We start from the raw sequence: 13,041 nt of genomic DNA on the forward strand, positions 1-13,041 counted from the left end.
CACGATTCAGAGTTATAACTAAGCCTATATCACAGGCAGAAAGCACGAAAGAGTCAGGGATTTGAAATCCAACTCGATATAGCAGAAGATAGGGATTGGCGGAACCTTATAGAAAAGTATCAGCCTCTTGATTTCATAAGAAACAATTTCTTATCAAACAAAGAACATTACAGTTTTAACACGTGTAACTTAATTAATTGTCATGTTCAAATGAAAACAAAAATATATTGCTTCCATACATTTCATTCCATTATTACATTTTATTACATTATTTTATTACATCATTTTATTACATTAAAAACACACAAACCTTAAAAAACAAAAAGCTCTTACTTCAAAAGAAATTAGTGAGAAGGGTGAGCTTGTTTCTGTTTGCACAGTTCATCAATATTAGGTTCCAACTTGGTATAATCTTAAATCATCTTCAACATTTAATTTGTTTCTATATTTACTCTTAAGATATGTTGAACTTGAAAAACCTCTTTCACATAAATAAGTGGTGGAAAACCCAACAAGAAATTCAACAGCAGTGCTAGACAGTTCTTTGTGTTTCATTCCAACACCGATCCAGAAATTCAACAATGTATTACCAGAACTCAAATATTTATTTTTCAATGTGGGATCACACGGAACTTCAATGAGCTGCTCCTCTTCAACAATAGTCAGGTTAGTGTCCGTAGCATCAACAACAAAGGGGTCACGTATCCAGTCATACTATTTCTCCAAAGGTGGAAAGTACTCTCTTATCCGGATCTGCAGTGCATTCAAGTACTGGCCCATTTGAGTCTTGAGTTTAGTAAAATCGGATAGGTTTGTCTCATTATTTTGCAAAAATTTGTGCAATCTTTCAAAAGGCTCACAGTTGTTTTTACCATTGCATCAGTTTTCTTTGCTACATAAAAAAAATCAGAAATACTGCCCTGTATGAACAAATTCCAGATGTTGAGTTTTTCAAAAATATCACTTAAATATACCAGCTTCAAAAGCCAATCAAATTCAGTATGTACTGATAACAAATGCAATTTGTTTTCGATAAAAAAAATATGTAACTCTTTGTGGAGTTCAAACACACGAGACAAAACATTTCCCCGTGAAAACCATCATACTTCAGTATGAAGCGACAAGTTCTCATGTAGGCTCCCCATATCCTGGTATAGAATTTTAAAGTAGCGAAATTTTTGTGGCTTAGTTTTGATGAAACTCACAACTTTTATACTCTGATCAAGGACCTCTTGAAGTTCCTCAGGGAGGTGCTTAGCCGCCAAAGCCTCTAGGTGAAGGACACAATGAGTGAACTTACAGTCGGTTGAAACCGTTTTAATATGGCCTACCAGCCCTGTGATGTGACCGCTCATAGTTTTTGCACCATCCATACACAGTGACACAGTTTTTCCACTCGAGCTGGTTTTCAGAAAAAAAAAAAAGAATCTGATAAACTGAAAATATCTCTACCTGTTGTAGATGTTTTAAGTGGCTCACAAAATAAAATATCTTCAAATACTTCATCTTCAAATATTCCACGAACAAAAACGATCACTTGGGCTAGGCCAGCAACATCTGTGGAGTCATCGAGTTGTATTCCAAAGCAAGGGCTACTTCGAATTGCTCGAACAAGTTGTTCTTTTGTATCATACGCCATATCATTGATTCTCCTTGAAACTGTTTCATTTGATAATGGAATAGTTTTAATTCTTTTTGTCCCTTTTTCTCCAAACATGCAAGAAACGATTTCTTCTGCAGCAGGGGAAATTAGGTTTTCGCCAATAGTATGGTTTTTCCCAGGCTTTGCGATCAAAGTGGCGTTTTAAAAGAGAAGGTTTCATAGAGTTTTTTGATAAATTTTCAGAACAAACAACACACTGCGGATTAGGCTCATCTGGGCTTCCAGTCCAAGTAAAACCTAATTTCAAATACGACTCATCATATTTTCTTTTTTTAGTTTTAGAGTTATTTGCCAGTTTTTCTGGTTTTTGAATTTTTTCCTTGGGTTGCTCATTAGTATCAAGATGCTCAAGTCTACTTACGTTTTGTGAAGTTGATGGTCCAAGATTTTGATTCAGAACTTCATGAGCCATTTATTCATTGTTAATGTTTACTTCACTTCAATACCTTACTCAGTTTTCACAACACTGTGAGCGAGTTTGTAATAACAGATAACCAATATAATTACAGTGACACTGCGTAAAATGAGTACAATGGATGGTGTTACACCAAGCAGACAGTCGCATGCACACTGTCGTGGCACACACGCCAAACTGATGACTAGACTTGATTTGTCATCTGTCTCCCTGTGTGCGCGCATCCGACTATCTGCTTGGTTCAATTGCATCCACGCTCACTTATGTCGACGGCATGTCGACACTTAGGTACGGTACCGTTATAACTGAAATTCACAAATTGTATAAAATTACCTTGGATTTTGGAGTTTTTCCCTCTATTTAAATTTTAGGGTTTGTTTTATTTTGTTGGTCCCGCGTACCCCCTAAAAACTTTTGCGTACCCCAAGGAGTACGCGTACCACAGTTTGAGAACCACTGTATTAGACAATGGAAGTCCGAACTGATGAAATATTTTCCATCGGAGTGATTTTCCATCAAGGTTTCCGGTTATTGCTTTCCAAAAAGTTCCTACACCATTTATTGGTGTAGGAACTTTTTGTATTGTATTGTTTTTATTTGAGCTTTGAAAGCTAGTATTCTAGGCTCGTCTCGTCGAGAAAATGAATGAGGTTTTCTAGTTGGTTGTATAGAGATGGAGATGGTTGTATAGAGCATCTTTGATGGATGATAAGTTTTTGTAGATCAAAAGGGTCCGTTTTTGATGAAAAAAAATGCCGATCGAGTTATTGATTGAATCTAAGTTGTATTGGGCACTGGTTGTTGATGACAGCAGGAGTGTCTTGAAAAAGATTATTATTTTCCTTTCTATATTTTTGGCACTTTTATTGGTAACTAACGTTACTGCAGTTTCGTCCTATGTACTTATAGTTCAATGTATAAGTTTGAAAATGTCCTTATAGGACAAAACTGCAGTAACGTTACTTACAAATAAAAGTGGTAAAAAACATAGAAAGGTTCAATTCTCTTTTCTTCATCATGATTTCCTACCACGTAGTAACGGTTACATCCATTAATTTATTATTATTATTCATGAAAAGGTTTCAGACGGTCAAAATTTAGTTTTATTTCGAGTTTTCTAATTTACTAACATCGCAGAGTTGGGATAGATTTGTTATATTTCAAATGGTCCCTTGAACTTATTTTCGAGTTCATTTGAAATTTGTGACTCTTTTACGTAAACCTTCTCTCATACTTTATATATAGGGACGTTTTAGGAAACTGTTCTAACAAATTTGATTCTGGACTTTTCTTTTTGTCTTTCGGTTTTTTCTCTGGCTAATTTATTGAAATATGTCATAGGGTTGTTAAGATCTCTAACATATTTTGTGATTAAGTCTATTTGGTTGTTGAGTGTTACTGGGGATCGACTAGCTGTGTGTCCGAATATTAATTCATACGGTGTGAAACCCGTTGTTTTGTTTCTTATATTATTATAACAAATAACTACGTTTGGTTGAACGTTCAAGGGGAGTTCATAGGGATTTTTGGCTATATGGGCGCGAATCTTGTGAGCAAATGTTGCGTGGAATCTTTCGATTGTGGATGATTTACACTTGAATATGTGAGTTTGATGTCGTACAGAAAACATAAGTCTTTCGTGAGTTGACTTGTGAATTCTCGACCGTAGTCGCAATGTATCCTAAGTGGTGTACTATAGTGTTGAAAGTAAAGAAGAAGGGTACTCACGACTGATTTCGAGAATTTGTCCTCTATGGCGTATGCTTGTGTGAATTTAGTCAATTCATGTCTTATTGTCAAAGCTAGTATTTTGTGGGGATTTCGAAAATGTCAACATTGATGCGTTCGAAAGGAGTTTTTGGTGTTTCGGTTACGAGAGGTGTGCCAAAAATTTTTGAAAATTTCGCATTTTTTCACGAAATTTTCGACATCTTTAATGAGACCTTGCCTGTTGTATTTCTGTTTCACTCTTATGATAGTTTAATTAATGCCACGGTGTACATTTGTTTTTTCTGAATGACATTGATCAATGATTATGGGAATTTGATCGGGGTCGTTAGGTTTTGACAGATTTAATTTGATTTCTTCGTCGGCAAAAATGAATGAAAAAATTTCTAATATGGGTAGTTCTTAGTTATTTTCAAATGAAAAAGTTTTTCTAAGATCGAATTCATTTTGGGATTTATAAATAATGTAATAAATGTGTTCTATGGCAGATTCAGGATAAAAAGGATGGGGTATGATCTAGTATTTACGATCTTTGACTGATTTGCTAGAAAGTATATTGATTTTGTTATTATAAAACTCTATTTTAGAATAACCGATTAGAGATTTTGATTTATATAGATTGACAAATGTATTGAATTCTTCTTGAATGGTTTCTACGAGTAAATTGTTTTCGAGGTCGTCCTTTCTTTCAGGGTTATTTTTTCTTTCGGTTTGTTTTCGTTAGGGTTATCATTTATTTCGAGGTCTGATTTTACTTTGGTTTTATTCTCGTTAGATGCGTGTATGGAAATTTTATGTTGGAAATTTGCGCATTCTTTGATGTAGTTGACTTTGATTCGGGATAGTGCATCTGTATTTTTGTTGTTTTTGCCAGTTGTTTTTGTATTTTATCTGATAATCATACTCTTCGAGTTTTAGTCGCCAACGTGCCAGCCTACTAGCAGAGTCTTTTATTGAAAAAAGCTAGGTGAGGGGTCTTTGATTAGTGATTAATCGGAATTTTCGTCCGAAAAGAAATGGGAGATTGGGCGCTGCAAAGTGCGCAAGACGCGCTAATATCATATGCGCTAGACGCATATGCTATTTTGTTTATTGAACATAGAGAATTTATTTATTTATTTACCAATATAAGGGTTACAAACAGATTAAAAAATCAAATAGAGAACTCACTTTCTAATTTTAGTTCAAGTGATCTTTGAGAATGAAGAATGTAAATTTAAATTTTTTGTAAATTAAATTGGACAATCGAAGAATAACATAATTCTTATAAGAGTGACAGAGAATATAGAAATGATCACAACTTATCAATGATTTTTTTTCATCCTGCGTTTGAAACAGTCTAAAGAGATTTCAAAATATTGAATGTCATTGCAAATTTCGTTAAAGGTTTTAAGCATTCTATTAAGTGGTGAATTTTGAGCAGCATTTGTCCTTGTGCAAGTTAACTTAAAGAATTCTGTACGTCTCAACGTTCTACCCTGAACATTGAACTCAATTTTGGAATGAAGCTCTGTGCAGTGGACTAATCCTTTCATCAACTTGAAAATCATAATAAGATCCGTAACAGTTCTTTTATCATTCATAGGCATATTGTATTGGCGCATAATGGGACTGTAATCGCTATTCGTAATTGGAAAATTCAATTTGTGAATTATATAGCGAGGAAATTTGTTTTGGACTCTCTCAATACGATCTATGTTCAAGTGGTACTGAGGTACCGATGAAAAACAGAGCCTACTATGGACATATGCATAATATAAATTCAGGCGGGGTTTTGTCGTTCTGAAATTTTGACAGTTTCTTTTGAGGAATCCAATAATACTATTACATTTAATGACGGTTTTTTCTATATGTGAATTAAATGACAACTTTGAGTCCATAATTATTCCCAAGTCTTTAACTTCTGAAACTGATTTCAGCATATTAAGCAATATAGAGCAACTAGAGATTTTGTTGATGTATATAATGAAGAATAAAGAACTCAAATGGCTGCCTTGAGAAAATCCGGAGGATTACGTGAAGGGGAGTGACGTAAATCCATTTATGGCCACCATTTGTGACCTGTTATTCAAATAGGACCATATCCTACTCAATAAAAAGTCATTCACACCGACTTCAGCAAGTCTCTTTAATAAAGTTTTGTGAGTAATCTTAACGAAGGCCTTACTGAAGTCGGTGTATACAACATCAACCTGAACCTGTTTATCCATCGAGTTTAACAAAAAATTGGTGAATCTTATTAAATTAGTTTCTAGCGACCTATGGGGGAAGAAACCATGCTGTTCACTGATTATGATGTCCTTGACCGTATCAAGGATGTTATTATATATTATTTTTCAAAAAGTTTGCCAAGTACACATAATTCTTTACATTGTGTCTGTCGCCGCTCTTGTAGATTTGTGTGATATGCGAAATTTTCCATTTGGCAGGAAAATTTCCACTCTGCAATGATTCATTGAAAATATATAGTAGAGGCGAGATAAGGTTGTTCTTGCACTGCTTAACAAAGGAAATGGGTATATCATCAGGACCTCCACATTTTTTTATATCTAACGAGTTAATAGCTGTCAGAAAGGTATATTCATTTATTTCGACGCAGTCGACTGGGGAGATGAGGAAAGTTGCATCAAATATGTCAATAAGTTGGATGAAGTTGTTTTTGAAATTTTTAGCGAAAGGTTACAAATTGTTTCCCCGGTATCTGCAGTTTCATTGTCAAGATATAACGAGTTTGGAATACAATTTGTATTGTTTCTCAAATTTTTAATGAATTTCCAAAACATTTTCGAGTTCCTATTGATTTCATCTTCCATATTTTTAGAATACTCTAGAAAATTATGTCGAATGAGTTCCTTAGAACGCGCTCGCAGGTTTTTGAATTTCAGATAGTCGATTTGATTTTCGTATATTTAAAATTTTTTGTGCACTCGGTTTTTTTTCAATGATTTGAATAGTTTCACGTTTGAAATATATGGGAAACCCAGTTTTTGTTCTTGTTACTGGGACATGTTTGTCAATAAGATCATAGATTGTCGAGTAGAACTCATTTAGACACGTTTCAACGTCCTTTCCAAAAAATACTCCAGTCCAGTCCTTTCCACTGAGTTCAATGCATCGTAGTTTGCTTTGGAAAAGTTACGGTATACATTGTGTTTAGAGGTCAATTTATGGAATTGTTTCTTCTTCAGTAGAATTTCAACTGCAGGGTGGTGTGGATCTTCATTCAATATTGTATCTATATAACCCACCAAAGTGGCAGCAATATTCGGGGGAAAGTGTCGAGCCAAAGTACTAATGAGTTGTTCTTGAGGATAAAGAGGTATTAAATATTTTGCTACACACTTATTGAAAAATAATACAAAAGATCCATCCCCTTCATAATATTTTCCGGTTTCGAGTCTGAATTTCAGTCCATGTTGCCTAGTAGGACCCCAAAACTGCTCAAGAAAAGCTTTTTTAAAATTTGAATACGAATAAAGCGTTTTTATAAAAGCATCAGCCCACGATTTGGCTGATTTCTCAAACAAAGTATGAATGTACACAAAAAAGATTTATATTGACGTTACTAATATCAATAAAACATTCTAAAAAATTCAAAAAATCTACAGGGTGTAAGTTTTCATCATCTGCGAACGTTAGTAACAATTGCAAATGTTCAACATCATTTCTAATACCAAAAGGAATTCGACCTGAACTGGTACCTAAACTATACACGCTGTATCCCTGTCTATTTTGAGTAACAATGTTATCGCTTATCTCGTGCCAACGTGGAATATTAAATATTTGATTTTGAAATGAATTTTGGAATCTTGTTCGAGAATGACTGGCCGATTGAGGAAAAGCATTAACAGTGTTGAAAAAATTAATTTTTTGCATGACCTTAATCACTTCCGTTTTGACAATTTTGCGCATATCTATGTTAACCCCATTTGTATCGACAGAATTTATGTTTATTTCAGGATTGTTTGAAAGATAGGTACCTGCGTTTTCTGGTGGTGCAACATCATGGAGTGTGGGCTGCTGATATACTGCCGGCTGCAGAGGTGACGAAGGTAATCCAGTATTACCTTCCGCCATAACATGTGGAAGTTGGAAATTGTTACCTTGTTCAACATTTGAAGCGTTTCCCTGAGAAAGCCCACCAGCGCCTTCTCTGCCAGCCTGTGATGTCTGTTGCTGGTTGTCGTGAAGAGTTGAATGTTATCCTTTGCTCCGGAGCTGATATGGTGGTGTTTTCTCCAAATCCATATTGGCCAGGAACCAAAAATATCGGGCCTGGATATGGGAGCCAAGATGTAAATGATGGGAAATATATTCTCAGGGTCGGCGCGATTTCCGAGGATTTATGGGTTCTTGAATTAAAAGCCTCTGATCTCCTCAGTCAATGTCTGTTTATTTAACCACCTAGTAAGCTAGGAATTTTAGATTGATAGAGGAAACAGTATTCACCTCGTAAGCTACAAAAAATACATATTTTTTCAAATGGAAAACACAACTGCCACAATAAAAATTTCATATGATCAAATTCGGAAAATTACATAATTTGGTTAACGTACCTACAAAAAATACGGGTACAAGCCAAAATCTTCCAGATTTTGCAATATAAAAACCCCAAGCACCCTTTATAACCAGTGGTGTTTCTGTATGAGAAATCAGCACTAAACCACTCCTAGAATCAGATAATTATGTTCTGGCATTCAACTAGTTTTTACAATTCGAACCTAAAAACATTTTGCCACAAGAGTAGAATACGTGGCACCCTCTATCGATGAGAGCAGTAGAAGCGCAGTACCATCGTAAAGGAAATAATTTTCGTTGTCTTCCTAACATCGGTCGAACTAGGCAATCATGAATACATGAAATATTTATAGACCGGTTATATTTCCGTCTAGAGCAATATAAAAAAGATCTGCTACACACTTCTTCAAATTGGCTACAAACTGCAAACTTTTGGTTATGTAATTTCACAAAATTATTTTGTCTGGAAATATTGTATTGCACAGAGAATTGCACTCTATTGTATATTATAACAATTCTGGAAAAAACAAGTAGAACAACTTAATACTATAAACATAGAAATATTATGTCACTGACACTTCCAAAACCGGCGAAGACCAATCCTGGGATGAACACACTAGAATAAAAAATCTACCAATTAATCGATGTCTTAACATATTTTTTTACATTTTCCTGTTGCAAAAAGAAAATGTTTTTCACCATTAATCCAATTACAACAGAAATGGATATGCTGAGCTATCCTTGAAAGATAGACATATGCTATCGCGGCTATTTTAACAGAAGTATAAAAAGGCTTCGAACAGAAAGGCGTTATTAATATTTCGATTGATTGTGGAGGTCATTTCATTCGATGATTCTCCATCTTTATGTTTGTTCACAATATGTGAGCGTTTGAGTATCTGCAAAAATTTCCTTTGCTGCTAGTGTGGAAGTCGCAGAGGCTGCAGGAATACCAAGTCGTATTTTCCCCTTCGTGTTCTGCCAAGCGATGATTTGTCGTATCTTCCTGATCCCAACTCTTATATTCGCAGTCTTCGCATTGAATCTCTCTCATCGATTTTATCGCTCGATACTCGACTCGAATTTCATATAGGGGAGAAGGGGGCAGGTTCGGACACCGTTTTACAAATTATTATATCTCTATCGGTTGTTAACATAATCAAGTTGTTGGAATTTTGTAAAATAGAACCTTCTTGGTATATGACTTTTCATTGTCATATACATGCAAATTTCGAATAGTTTTCCAGAAAATGTAATATTAGTGAGTTTGGGGAATTGTCCGGAAGTGCCCCAAGGTGCCATGATTGGGGTAGGTTCGGACGAATATGCATTTTTTCAACGTTACTTTACTTTCCATATACAAATAATGACAAAATACTATGAAACATTAATTAACATCGTAACCAAAAAATTTTACATCAAATTGAAGAAGGTGCCATTCTTGAAGTCCCCGGCGTTGTCATAGGCTTAGGTAACTTTGATACAATGTCTTTCCTCTCAATAAATGAGATATCCTCAACTTCTGGATAAACAAATCCTTGATTTTCTCGTCATCTAAAAGTTCATTGAGCTCATCATCACCACTTCTATAATCTAAATCAATATCAGAATCAGATGAATCATTCCTTTTATATATATATATATATATATATATATATATATATATATATATATATAATGAAATTAATGAAGTCAGTGTTGAATATCTAAATATATTACAAGAATACGGCTATATCTCATTAATAAATAAAGAAACACGTGTACAAGGTCAATCTAAGACATGTATTGATCACATTTTTATACAAACTAAAGATAGCCTTGATAAAATTCAACCTATAATTTTTAAATCTACATTGTCAGATCACTTTTCCCAAGTGCTTCATTATGATCTTCAATCTGAAATAAAAGAAACGAAACCTGAAATTTTTTTTAAAACTTATATTAATTTCGATAAACTAAATATACTTTTGAAAAATGAAAATTGGCATGAACTTCTGTCAGAATATGACGTCAACAAAATTACTAATCTATTCGTTGAAAAATTAAGTTCCTATATAGACTTGAGTAGTAATACTTTTCGAATCAAGAGAAGAGACGTTAAAAGAAGTCCATGGATAACAAACAGTTTAGTAAAATCAGTGAATACAAAAAATGATTTATATAAAAAAGTACAAAAAAACCCAGGTGATATCGTGATTTTAAATGAGTATAAGAAATATAAGAATATGCTTAGTGGTTTAATAGATAAGACAAAAACTGATTATTATAGGAAAGAAATACGAAATAATGAAAATAGCCCCAAACATATGTGGCAGTTCGTAAAAAAAATTCAAGGAAAAAACAGTTCTGAAAAAATAGTAATTGAATCGGATGGAATGAAAATTAATGATAGCTCAATAATTTCGGAAAAATTCAATGAATACTTCACAAATGTAGCTACAAAACTAGCAAATAAAATAAAAAAACCGGGAAAAAAAATCGCAACAAAAAGATTGAGTAATTCCATCTATTTGAACGAGGTAGAGGAAGATGAAGTTAGGAAGGTAATCAGAGAGTTGAAGTCCAAAAAAGCACCAGGCATTGATAATATCACAACGGATACTTTTAAAAATTGTATTGAATATCTAGTGAAACCCATAAAGTGTATTGCAAATAAGATGATACAATTAGGTATTTTTCCTCAAATTGCGAAAGTTGCAGTGGTCAAACCCTTATTTAAGTCAGGAAACAAGATGGAAATGTCAAATTATCGGCCTATATCTTTACTACCAACCATCAGTAAAATTTTGGAAAAGTTGATCAAATCAAGAATCTTAGATTTTCTGAAAAAATTCGATGTCATCTCAAAAAACCAATACGGATTTATGGAAGGAAAGTCGACGCAAGATGCAATCGTGAACCTAACTTCAAAGATATACAAAGCTATTGATTCTAAAGAACCTGCAATATGCATATTTCTTGACCTTGCGAAGGCTTTTGATACTGTCAGCCACACGGACTTATTAGAAACCCTAGAAAACATTGGATTCAGGGGAAACGCACATAAACTTTTGAAAAGTTATTTGGAAGAGAGAAAACAATGTGTAAAAATTGGAAATATAATGAGTGGGGAGAGAAATGTTCAATATGGTGTTCCTCAGGGAACAGTTCTCGGTCCAATTCTGTTTTTAATTTATATTAATGATATTTTCAACTTGCCTGTAGATGCTGAAATAAGTTCATTTGCGGATGACACAGTTATATTCTTCAAGGACAGTAACTGGTTCAGTCTGAAACAAAAAATCATTAAATCATTTCCTATAGTAGTAGATTTCCTAAGGAAAAAATTACTCACCATAAATTTGAAAAAAACCATTTATGTACCCTTCACAAGCTATGAATCGAACTTACCCCCATTCACGAAAATAGAGTTTGAACATGGAGATGAGATGATATTGATTAAATCAGATAAGAAAGTTAAGTTTCTAGGAATATATCTTGATTGCCACCTAAAATGGAACGATCAAATTGAAAATGTCATAAAAAAAGTAAGATACTGCTTACCCAAATTTCGATATTTAAAAAAATTTTTTGATATTAAACATTTGAAAATAATGTACTATGCCTTAATACAAACTCATTTGATTTATGGTATCATAGTATGGGGTGGAGCCACGAATTTATATATGAGAAACTTGGAAATCACACAAAAATGGATTTTAAAGGTGATCACTGGAAACGGTTACAGATATTCTAGTGATCAGCTTTTTAAAGATGCTGAAGTACTAGATATTCATCAGTTATTTGTTCTGTATCTGGCATTATACCAACACAGAAATGCATATAACACCAAAAACATTGAACATAGTTATCCGACTAGATACAAAGAATGTTCCCTAAGTATACCCCGTATGCGGAAAACAATAGGACAGAGATGTCATTTATATCTTACACCAAAAATTTATAATATTTTGCCATACTCATTTAAAATACTCAACTCGGTATCTCTATTCAAGTCTAAAGTACGGAAATGGTTAATGAGTAAACCGCGCAATGCAATCCATAGTCTTATTGACCTGAAAAATAACTAACATTGCATTATTTACAATATTAGGACACAATTAAACGTAATATTATTCTTCTTATTTTTTTTTTCAATAATTATTAAACATTAACATATTAACATATTTCTACATCATTTATATATACATATTTATATTTATTTCAATTACATAGGTAGGTACAGCATCAATCCATCGATTTTGAAACGATTATGAGAAATCAAAGTTGAGAAGATATGTATACCCACGCACAGGATTTCCTTTGTGGGTTTCTTGAATTTGTTCAAAATAAATTAGGATCATTGTAACCAATGTATCGTATCAATGTGTTTTACATATTATTCGTGCCTGTAACAGTTTATGTTATGTCTTTGCCTGAATAAATTCATTATTATTATTATTATATATATATATATATATATATATATATATATATATATACATTAGTGTAGATCATTGTTTGCACGAGTGCTCGTGTGTCTTCGAAAAAACGTAAGTACATAATACTTGTCTTTTACTTGCACGCTCTAGCTGGATCTGTTCTCAGCTACTGTGGTTTTGTATTCAACTAAAATGGTGTGTTCACTTGCTCATTGATAGTACGGGGTATTCGCTGTGAGATGGCGCGCGTATTCAGTTTCGACTATGATTTATTTATGAATCTTGGTGGTTTGGAC

At 33.6% G+C, this 13,041-nt stretch overlaps 1 long non-coding RNA gene across 1 annotated transcript; it reads right to left on the bottom strand.

Moving 5' to 3' along the window:
• Positions 1 to 10,085: 10,085 nt before the first annotated feature.
• LOC141484202 (uncharacterized) lies at positions 10,086 to 12,760 on the bottom strand. Its single transcript, XR_012466526.1, has 2 exons — positions 11,523 to 12,760; positions 10,086 to 10,220 (listed from the first exon to the last, which is right to left on the bottom strand). It is a non-coding gene; the product is annotated as an uncharacterized lncRNA (long non-coding RNA).
• Positions 12,761 to 13,041: the final 281 nt, after the last annotated feature.

This window comes from Leptinotarsa decemlineata, unplaced genomic scaffold, assembly GCF_025532065.1.
Source record: "Leptinotarsa decemlineata unplaced genomic scaffold, Ldec_3_MD MMD2_tig00005002_RagTag_RagTag, whole genome shotgun sequence".
Lineage (NCBI taxonomy): Eukaryota > Metazoa > Arthropoda > Insecta > Coleoptera > Chrysomelidae > Leptinotarsa > Leptinotarsa decemlineata.